We start from the raw sequence: 11,412 nt of genomic DNA, 5'->3' as shown, positions 1-11,412 counted from the left end.
TTCCAGATCGAACTGGAAAAGAAGCAGATAGGGAGTAAGGAAATAGTGATCTCACTGCAGTAGAGAAGACTGTCACGCTTAGCGGCGTGATTGCTGATTGGCAAGAGCCATTAAAAGTGGAGTACATTAGTGCCAGAACGTTTCCATCCCATGTTATTTCAAGTCTCCACAGCCCAACTGGTAGGGGATGCATGTTTGCATTGTGAAGTGCCAGTAAACCACCCTAGACAGGAGCCAGGCTTATCCTAGCTGACTTAATGTAAACCTGCTGTCCTTTAGGGGGAAACACTAAAAATCCCAGAAATAGTGCTCAAGCCCCTTTCGTATGATGAGAAATTAATTCAATTTCTAACCCAGTATAGCCAATAGTGCGATTAATTTATGCTTCAAGTTCTCACATTACTCTTTAATTTAGTTCAATGCCTCTTGATCTAACTGAGAGTGCTCGGTATCTCCTGACTGTGCTGTTTTGATCAAAGACGCTGCTCTTCAGGAGCTGTAACCCCGCTGCCCCGCAATCCAATGCAGCAGTCCTAGATAACAGACTGGTATTTATTTGCATAAACAGGGCTGGTAGTAAAGATATTTGCTGTAAGCAGCCCTTCTTCCTTGTAAAGGCAGGACGTGCATGGGAGGGTTGGGAAGCATTTACCTACCCTCCCTTTTAGGCACTTGGCTCCCATGTGTGGTCTGTCCCTTGAGCAGCACTCGCTGCCCCTCACACAAAAGCTCCTCCGCAGACCCCCCCGCCATGGCCGGGGCTGCAGACAGCCCTTGGATATTTCTGTTCTGCCCACTGCTCAGAGAGTTACGTGTGTTTGATCTTGACGACTTGCAGATGGGAGAGTGCCTGTGCTATTAGTTTTGCGACAAGACACTTAAAAAGTGTCTTTCCTTTTCTCTTCAGCTGGTGATAATTCACTTTGCATTGGACAAGGATTTTGCACGTTCAGATATAAACTTTTACTCTGCTTTTGTGTTTTGGTGTATAGTCATGTGTCATGTGTATTATGGCTGCTCATGTGTGCTTGTGTATTTTGATGGACTGAAGCAAGTTCAGAGGAAATGTGAGCCCCCTGAGCGCATGGGGTGTAAGGCATAGGACTGCACCAAACTTCTTCCATCTGTTTCACCATCTCTGTCTTATCTTGTTCCAGGTACTTTCATTTTAACACCTATGGGGCTCCTGCCTAAACTCTTTCTGGACCATCTTTTTATACCTTGTCCCACCTTGTCAGTTGTGGGATGTCTCCTTTCCCTTATTTATTTCCTTTACCCAAATGGGATCGTCCCTCCTGTGGGTGTTGTGGTATGGCAGTGCGTGTGCCAGCCACCTCTAGCAATGGACTCGTGGGATCACAGGAAACCTGTGAAGGAACACAGATCCCATCTGTGATGTCCTGTAGCCTTTTGTTCCGTGTTTGTAATAGCATTTGGCAGAGTAGTGTCTTATCTGCATTGCTGTGCAAATGCATAGGATTACTCATGACAGTAGGGAGGATTAGCTCCATAATTCATACAGATTGATGCTAACAAGGAGTTTCTTAGGGAAGATGCTCCATAGCGGTCTCTTAGGTCTGCTTTTCTTCTGATCTCCCTGGAGTATCACCTGTGGGCTCTGAAAGTGTGGTTGGCAAACTGTAGTGAGATGTTACAGACCTCATCTGATGAAATTCCTATCTAGGGAGAATAAACAAGCAGTGTTGTATGTTTTGCTTTAGGAAATTCAGAGATTAGCTAAGTCTGTGTTTTAAACCTCTTCCATAAACAGGCTCCAGCTGTGACAGTCCTGGGATCTGTACCCTTTTGCTCCAAGCCGTAGTGCCAAAATAGAAACAGGCTTTTTCCTGGACAGGCTTTGTCCTGAGATGACCTCTTGCTTTGTGAATGTGTTCTGACTTGGCAAAAAAACACTTGTTTAAAATATTCAGCGTGACAGCTGTGAAACTGCATACCAGGGTCTGGTGACTGACCGGAGGAGTAACAAGTGCCCTCTGCAGAATGACACAGTCGACGCTGGCATCAGTTCCGACAGCTTCAGCCTCGCTCGTTTGTGAACACATCACCCCTCGTCTTTTGTAGCTGAGAGATGGAGGCACAGCTTTTGCCATGAGTTTGAGAAGTGGGAGACACAAGACAAAAAGCAAAGGTCATAAAATCCATCGGCAGCCTGGGAATGCGTTGGTGTTTGCATTGCAGTCGTCTTTGTGCAAGGCTAAAATAGGATCCGTCTATGTGCAGCTTTACAGGTGCAGAGTGCTCCAGTGACCTTCCTAGGCTGTAACCTTCAGATTTGATCATGGCGTCTGTTTACAGGAAAAGAACCAAATATTTGGGCTGCAAAGGATTGTTACCAATTTGCTGTGCAGCCCATTTGTATAGATCTCAATATAAGACATTCCTTTTGATGGAAAAGAAAGGCCAGCACATACAACAAACCCCATGATAGCGCATTTATGCCAGTACAAATTAGATGAACAACAGTACTTGGAGGAAAGTTCTGTAAGCTTCTTGGTGGTTGCTGCAGACAGTACTGCACTGTAGAATTACAGGTATCATTTGTCCAGGTGGAAGTTGCTGCTGTGCCCCCAGTTTAAGCTCATATACAGCTTGACAGATAATATGCTAGGATGGTTGGGTTCTAACGATGCCCCTTCTCTTTTTTAGAGATGCTTACCTGCAACTTTCACTTGGCCTTTCATGTGTAAGTCCCAGATGAAAGCATTGAGCTTTCCAGGCTTATCAGTGGATTAAAGTTGGCAAGAAAGTCGAAACCCCAGTCATTTCTTTTTAGCTAGCTTATGATATATAAAGGAACTTTGACGGGTTTCTTTTTCTCCCCAAATGAGGAATGTCAGATGGACTATTTCCTGCCTTTCCTCTCTTAAGAATATGGCGTGGGAGGTCTCAGAAGTATAAAATTGCTTTTCCTTAATCAAAAAGACAAGACTCTTGGAGCTTTAATAGAGACATATTTTCTTCTCAACACTTCTCAAACATTTGCGCTACGCTGGATTTAATGATACAGGAGTTTTAAAGGGGCTGAATAAATCACTTCTTTTGCTTTTCATCAAGTGACACGCTGGTGGTAAAGCCTCCATTAGAGATCTGGTAGACCTTTCAGGAAAAAACAGCATTAAAACCAGACTGAATTTACTGTGTTTAAAAAACAGCAGTGGAAAAACATGCCTCAAATACATAAATGTTACTGTTAAACACAAAAATGTCAAATCGCATGAGGTCTTTTCTATTCTTGGAGACCTCGGTTATATTCGGTAAATATATTCAGTTACTAGTGGTAACTTGGAAGACACTTAAGCGTGGGGAAGAGGAGGGATGGCTGAACAGAAGTCTGACAAGGGGGTGCAGCTGTGCAAGCACGCGTTGGCCGGCTGAAGCTGTGGCGCGGCAACCGAGGGATGAGTTAAAGCACTGGTAGGTCACAGCACAGTTTGTTCTTTCTGATTTATGAACCCCACACTTTGAGGATGTCTTTGCTTTGCTGTGTTCATGGCTTCAGTACCCAGGAGCGTGTGTGTGGATCTTAATCAGGCACAGGTATTCTCGTATATGTCAGTCATCAGGCAGCAACAATATGCAAACACACTGCTACATTCTCACCTGCTTGAAGATGCTTTTGCTTTGCAAAATGTAGCCAAAGGTCTGTCACTGCATCTTCCAAACTGACCCTACAGAGGTGCAGTTGTTAGTAACTACTAAGGACACAAATAGCTCGTATTTGCCTTACAGTTAGATCAAGCTTATGGTGCACTACCATGCAAACATTACAACCTGTATTTCCAGCGTAGTCACTCAACTCTCATGCATAGACGCCGTCACGTCGGGGAGGAGGAAAATCAGTGATGCTGAAAATAACTAAAACAATACACTTACATGCACTGCAAATACATTGTATCTTGTTTGTTACATACAACTCTTCTGCAACTCCTACCACCCTATTAATAAAATGTCCTTAAAGTTTCAAAGCGGAAAGCTCAGCAGTTACTGATGCAAAATGACAGCAGTAGAATTATGATGATTTACACCACCCACAGATCAAGTCTGAAGGCTTATTTACATGCTGCAAGACTGTTTGCACAAGGCTTTGCCCAATTTAGGCACGGGAAATCTGGTGGTGAAACAATTTAGTTGCATTACAAAATTAAAAACCATTCTGAAGACTTAAGGCATTAAGTGCTCTTTGCCTGCTGCTGTACTGCGTTCATAAAATACCCAAGCCTGGCTCTAATGGGCTGTAAACGAACTCTTGGTGAAAAACACATCACAATAAAACTGCAGACAGCCTGGGAGAATGCCTTCCAGGTCCCTCATAAAGGCTTCATACCAATTAGCAAAGCTGGTCCAAAAAGCACGTAACAGGCTTTACGCTAGACCTTGCAGACACTGGGACAGGCCTTCGGTTTTTACAATACCTGTGTTAACACCGACTATGGGCTTGAGTGATAGGAAACGCAAGATTCGCAGTGAGAGCAAGGCAAATGGTATCGTTTAGAAGAGAAGATAAACAGAATTGTTACTACCAAGAAAGTGGGAAGTCAGAGCTGCGTGGGCTGAGTTCTGTCCTTACTTGGCTTCAGGGAATTACGTGATTTTATTCTATGACTCAGAGTTGTTTTTACAGCATTTGCGTCATCCAGAAAAGTTGAATCTGCATAAGACCCAGCGTGTTCCAGGAGAGAATATTTTGTTCTGTAACGTGAACTCACTAACACACACTGAGAGCTTTCATGTTTTGCTTTTTTAATTATTATTGTCATTCAGGCATAAACTGCAAAATGCCTCAGAGCTATCAGGTTGTGTTACCACAGCAGGTACATGCAGTATCAGGAAAAATCCTAATACTTGGAGAATCATTTTACAAATCAGCAATCTCATCTCTTGAGAGCGCCATAAGCTTTTAGTTTGCCTCCTTTGACCTCTGTTCACATGTGGAAAAACACAGCCTGTGCATGAATTAGATAATGTAGCTTGCCCTCTCAGTTCCACCGGGATCCGTCCATATTATTTCACTTGCGGAGCCTCACCCATTATAGGTGCCACAAATTAGTCACTGCCCTGAAGTGTAAATGTTTGTGGTTTTCCATCCAGGAGGGTTGTTAGAGGATTTGGCACGTAATGCTGTAAGGAGATGGCAGAACTGAAAGTAGGCGAGCTCGGGCATCGGTTTGAAGATGCAGCAAATCCAAGCAAATTTAGGGCTTTGAAGGCTGGATCTCAAATGCTGCAGCCCTGTGATGCAAAGTGCTGATCCAATATTGGCTCACTCTGCTTGTTCAGACATGTTCAAGTGTTTCTGAGAAGTTATTTTTGTGCTGGCAGGCTTTATGAGAGATCAGGTGGTGTCTGCCCATGTGGCTCTGCGTTTCTACAAGGCTGGATATCATTTCTCTTCCTGCAGCTGGCACGGAGCTGGCGTAAAAGTATGATGCTGACATAAACACCGCTCTGGCTAATTAGACAGAAATGAGGTTTCGTGCCTGCACCCAGCCTGGAGCGTGTTGGTGGCACCAAGCGGATTGGGTTTTATTAACGGCCGTGGAAGAGCCTCAGCCTCCCATCCATTGCTCAGGACCGAGTAACAGCTCGGACATAACTGAAATCCCAAGCGAAATGAGTTTGTCTCTTGTTCCAAGTGCCTCACGCATGTCCAAGGAGGACAGACGCTCACCTTTTACTCCACCTCTTAGCTGGAGAGCGCTGGCACTGGACTTTGACTCCAGTCCGCTTGCTTGGCATTGAGCTCGGGCAGGAGGGTGCGTCACGACCCTGCGAGCCATTTATGTAGGAAACTTCCCTCTCTCTCACCTACTATTTTTTTTTTTTTTTTTAATTTTTAACAGCTGCGTTTTGCCAGTGGTCTACTTTTGGCCTTTGCTTTTCATGTGCTCAGGTTTTGCCAAGAAAAAAGGCGAAGGCTGAGTAAGGTACGGTCATCTCAGGCTGCAGCCTGGGAGGGGGAGGCACTGCACCCATCTCCTGCTCTGTGTCTTCTCTTGTGTCCGGAGGAGAAGAAAATGAAGCTGACACAATTATCAGATAGCTCATTAACTGAATCCCATCTGAAATGGTCACTCCGCAAATTCTTCGTGATTTAATTCCCCCATTTAATTAATTCCTCCCTAGCAATGATTAGCTCACATTAGAGACAAATTACCTGTTAATTTTCCATTTGATAATTAGTGCTCTTCTGGGCCCTGGTTAAGCTTTCTTGCCTTACATCAGATTTGTTCAAAAGCAGACACTTAAGTCTTTTGATTTGGGTTTCTTGCCAGTTCCCATTTTATGTATGGGAACACAGGCTGCCTTGGAGTCAAGGCAGGGGTCTGATAACTCCAAAGGGGCCTCCTGGAGAGGTGGTTCCCTCCCCATCTCTGCTGCGGACTTCCAACGTGCCCGGGAGAGATGCACAACAAAAACAAAAAACCCAACAAAACAAAATTAATTACAGCGCAAAACTTTGACCTTTGCAGCTTCTGCTCTGCTGGTGCCCAAAGTCTCTGAGCCTTGTATTTTTTATCTGCATGAATGTTTGTCAGGCACGGAGCCAGGGGCATAGCGTCCTTGAGAGGGGTTGCAGCAGCGAGGGCTGGCTACAAGCGCTTTCACGGTGGATGGGGGAATTTTTTCGGAGTCTAGTCTCTACTCCTGAGGCTGCTTCTGCATTTCATCTACAGATTGGTTGAATGCAAAATGCAGAAGCTGTCCAGGAAACAGGAGGCAGTGCTTCCCCCCTCGCCACCCCCCCCGGATGTGTTTGCAAATCTCCGTCTCGTCTTTCAGTAGGTTTCTGCCAAACAGAAGCCTGCTGGCATTATTTATTAATTTTGCTGCACAGTGCCATGGTTTCGACAGGAGGGGGGGATAGTCCCCCTTTGATCCATGCTGGCCCATCGCTTCTGTTGGTAGGGCACTTCTCTAGGGGAGGGGGTGGTGGGGGTTTGACTCTCCCCATACGGTGGAAAGTGGAGAACTTGGGGCTGCCGTTTGTCAGGCGAGCGCCCAAAAACCTGCTGGTTATACAAACCTTGGCTGATGTTGCTTGTGTTAACTCGTGCCGCGGAGCACAGTTTGTCCCTGCGTGCTCCCAGGGGAGTGGTGGCTCTTCAGCCTCGCCTGGGACGGAGGTCAGAGCGCTTGCCAGAGAGGCTGCTCTCCTCGAGAGTGGCTGTGGGGCTGGGCTCCCTATGAGGAAGAAGGTGGAGGAGCACCAAGTCTGTGAGTAACGCTCCAGCGACACCTGATGGGGTGTCTTTGGACTGGGCTGGTTGGCCATTGCACAGGCATGATGGAGGAAAGGCAAATGCCCAGCAGACTTTTTTTATGGAAAGGTAGGAGTGTTCAATGCTTAAATAAATACAATGTTTAGATCTCCCTTAATTGCTGCCTAAGCCTCAAGACTCCCAAAGCACTTTTGTTCTTTGGTGGATCAAACCTTCGGGCCTGGAGCCTCACATCTGTGAGGCATTCCAGCACCTGTGCCGCTGACATCCCCCTGACATTTCTGCTACGCCAATGAGCCCGTTGCTCTGGTAGGAGGCAGCATGGACAGGCTGTCACCCTGAGCAGCTGCTGTGAACGCTCAGCAAGCACCAAGGAGGGAGAAGATGTGTTTTGGATGCCTCGGAGGTGCTGCCAGGCACCAGGGTGAAGGGAGGCACAGCCCTGCACAGCCGGGCATGCTGCCCCTCCCCTGTCCCACACCCTCGTGTGCCAAACATTTTCCCCCAGCACAACACCGTCAGTCTCAGAGAAGCGTGAAAGTACTGCCTAAATCAAAGGGAAATAAAAACCACAGCGAGAAATTCTGGGTAGAAGACAGTTTTTTAAGGGCTGTGGTGTCTTGCAGAGCCCTGGTGTGATCTATTTTTAATGCTGAGTGTCTAGCCCTCTTTCACATTTCCCATAGCTCGGCTTGATGAATGCGCTTCTGCAGCATCTCTCTCTCCCCCTGCCTCATACGTGTGGTATTTGCCTCCTTGTTTATTTTCTGTTTCCCACCATACACAGAGAGCAGATGTTCTCTACCCTCTGTTATAACTCAAATCCAGCATGGTAGCTCAAACAACTTGTTGCAACACACTTGTTGCTGAAGCACAGCTGTTGCTAACACGGTTTTCTGACAAGCGCAAAGAGGGTTTCCCCCCACCTTCTGCAGGCTGCTGTGAACCCAGCGCAACCCGCGTGGCATCCCTAGAAGCAACCCAGAAATGGTTAAGGGATTTGCAGGCTGCAGCCTTGCTGCTATGGAGCGAGCGGGAGTAGAGCTCTCTCTTCACGTTGCCAGTTGCTAGGCTTGGGACTTGGCACTTATCCTATCTGAGAGCATGGTTTTTGCCTGGCTGCAGAAGAGCTATTTCCTCTATCACTGTCGATTTGATATCTCAGATAAAGTTGTTGTGCCCCTTCTTCCTCAGGTAGTGTGGTCTCCTGCAGCTGGCAGGAAACAAAGCTTTCTGCGTGAGCAGAAGTGCTGTACTTCTGCAATCCATAAATACACCCCAGTGTGGGGGATTTGCTGTGTTTGCCTGTAACATGGCCACGGGGGGCTTTTTTGGCAGCGTCCAGGGTTGGCATAGAAGAGGTGTCAGCAGCCCATAAAATCAGAGGCAGGGAATGAGTGGGAAGCAGAGTATGTGGGTGTAAATGTGGGCTTATCTGCCATGATGGCCATTCCCCTCCCTTCCCCAAAGTCTGCTAGCTTTAATTGTGTGCAAAACTCTGCATACGTCAGGTGGTGGATATTTGAGTAGCTGCATTACTGTAGCTGGAGAATCTAAACCCCTTGCAGATGAACTCGGTGGAGGCTTGGAGAAAGCAGCGTGGCAGACGGCTGCTGTCGACTCCGCTGGCTGCTCCCAGGGCAGCTCTCGGCCTCAGTGACTGCTCCCTCTCCCCTCCGGTGTGCCCTGGAGCGATGCTTGCTTTCTTACCAGAGTTTCATGCGCTCCGTGTTTGGAGTCCCTGAGTTTCTTTGTCCTTTACCCGTGACACAGCCTTTCTTAGTGGTCCAACACAGGCCGTTCAGGTGCGCTGTACCATGTGGGGAAGCTTTTACTCATGCAGCTTGGGGGCAGCACTGGAGACTTTCTTATGCCCTTTTCCATTGCTAGGAGGGGGCGTAGGTGAAAGGTGTGTATGTGGCTATTTGTACTGTAACGTTAGGTGGAAGGAGGACTCAGCCATCATGAACAGTTTTTAGTAAGTTCCCTTGCTGTGTTTGCAGTCCAGTCCTTTAACCGCTCTGGGCTTGATGATGCAGCAAATGCATTGCCATTACATGCTCAGGAAGGCATGATAAGTTCATTTAACAAATCTTCCAGATCATCTGTAAGTGTATACTGCTCTAACCTCCTGTTTAGCGTGCCGGTTATTACGTTATTGAAGTTTATTCCTGATCTGATGATCGGCTCCTTTCCTATCTGCCAGCATCTTTGACAGACAACAGAATTATCCTTTTAAATCTATTACCAGGTAATTACAGCTGCTTGGTGTGATGGAGTGCTCCTTGTTACTTGGCGTTCAGAAGTGTTAGCAGGTGGGGGAAAGTACTGCGATGGGTAGAGCAAAAAACACATTACAGCATAGTTGTAGCCCCCCCAGAGTCCATGATACGGAGTCCCGGGGCTTCTGGTTCATTCTCCCTGGTGATCTGACCTGGCTGCAGAGCAGGCTCCTGACTGAAGTGTCCAAGTTAAGCAGAGACAGGTAAGCGATGAACCTGCCCCAAATGTTAACACTATACAGTGGGGAGAAGGTGGCACTGATCCTGTCATGGAAGTGGGAGAGATGAATCACCAGGAGGTAAATAAACTGTCTGGCAAGGCCTGGGAAGGCTGTTGGCTTGGGTAATATATTGCCTGTTGTGCGTTTAGTGCAGAAAGGCTGTTTCAAAAGGTGTGTGCAGTCCTGTGTTTAAGTTCATTGTGCATTGCCCATACATGGCTGTGGAGGCAGCTTTATTAAGATTAACGGACTCAGTAGCCACTAAGGGAGAATTAAGCAGAGCTTACTGTGATGTGTCCTTGCCTTTGTGTGTGTACCGCACAGCCTTCCCATTAGCTAACAAGGAACTGCAAGTAGACACTGGCTTGGGGGGCAGTCTGCGGAAACCATGGCATGAGGACTTAAGTAGGAGACAAGCGGCTCTCTATTTATTCCACAGGACAGAAATGACCCAGCGGATGCCAAAGGGCTGGGGCAGGGAAGCTCCTCAGCTGCTAGGAAAAGCTGCAGGATTCCTCCCCGGGATCCCCCGCTGTGCATGCCCACACCACTGGCAACCTTGGGCTGGCTTCAGCAGGGAGGGCAGGCTGGCTGGTACGGGCGCTGCCAGCCTCGACTTTCCCTGTCTGTTGATGGGATGTGCGAGCAGGAGCTGCCCGCTCGGCCGCACGCCAGGCAACAGCGGTGATGCAGCACAGCACGCTGAGCCGAGGGCTGCTCGAAGGCAGAAGGGAGGGCAGGGCTCCCCACACCCCGCAGAGAAAGATGGGCGACGCAGCCCCTGTTTAGGCTTCCCAGCAGTGGGTTGTCCCTGAAATGAGATACCAGAGCATGGCTGGCTGGTTTTAGGAAAAAAAAAATTGTAGTAGAGGCCAAGAGTCACAGCACAGATGCATGAGATGTAGATTCAAGTTCCTCTTCAGCTTTTTAGTTAATACAGATCTGAGCCCAGCTCCCCTCTCCCTCCCCAAGGCTGCTGTGGGTATTGTGGGGAGTCACCCAGTAACCCCAAAGATGTTTTTTTTCAGCATTGCATCCATACACACATATTGCAGCAGGAAGCAGGAACTTGCTTCCCAGGTGAGTGCCCAGCCCCTCGCTGCAGAGCAGCCCATGCTGCTCCTTTCTGGCTGCAAATGTTACTGTTTGCTTAGCACGAGTGAGGCATGAAACCACATCCACAGGATGGGCCAGGAGAGGTCCCCATGAGCTGGTGTAAAAGCCGGTGGCCTGGACAGTCTTGGACAGGGTCTCTGTCCTGCACTTGCACCAGGCAGTGGGAGGATTTGACCTTGATGGAGCTACATTCCATCCCCTGGGCTCCTTGTCCCCTTTGCGTGGGGTCTGCGTGCTGTCTGACTGGGCCGTCGGCAGAGGTTTGGGCTGACAGACGAATGCACTAGCCTGTGCTTTGCTGTGCACTGCATCTGCTTCAGTCTGCCTACCCTAGAGTGTGCTGTTCCCTTTCAGAAGATGCTCCTGCAGCAGCTGTGAGCTCCTGGGCCTCCGCTCCTGCTGCAGGGCTTGGCCATCATGCAGCAGCTGGGCTGGGGCTTCAAATCTGGTGCCCACCTTGACTCTCTCCTCTTTCTGCTGCTTTGTTGGCTTTGCTTCCCTACCCTCCCCGTGGGTAAGCAGCTTATCGGTGGCTATTTCTTGCCAACCACT

Source organism: Grus americana, chromosome 1 (assembly GCF_028858705.1).
Source record: "Grus americana isolate bGruAme1 chromosome 1, bGruAme1.mat, whole genome shotgun sequence".
NCBI classification, from domain to species: domain Eukaryota; kingdom Metazoa; phylum Chordata; class Aves; order Gruiformes; family Gruidae; genus Grus; species Grus americana.
The sequence above is the reverse complement of the archived record's forward strand: the minus strand, read 5'-3'. Positions refer to the sequence as shown.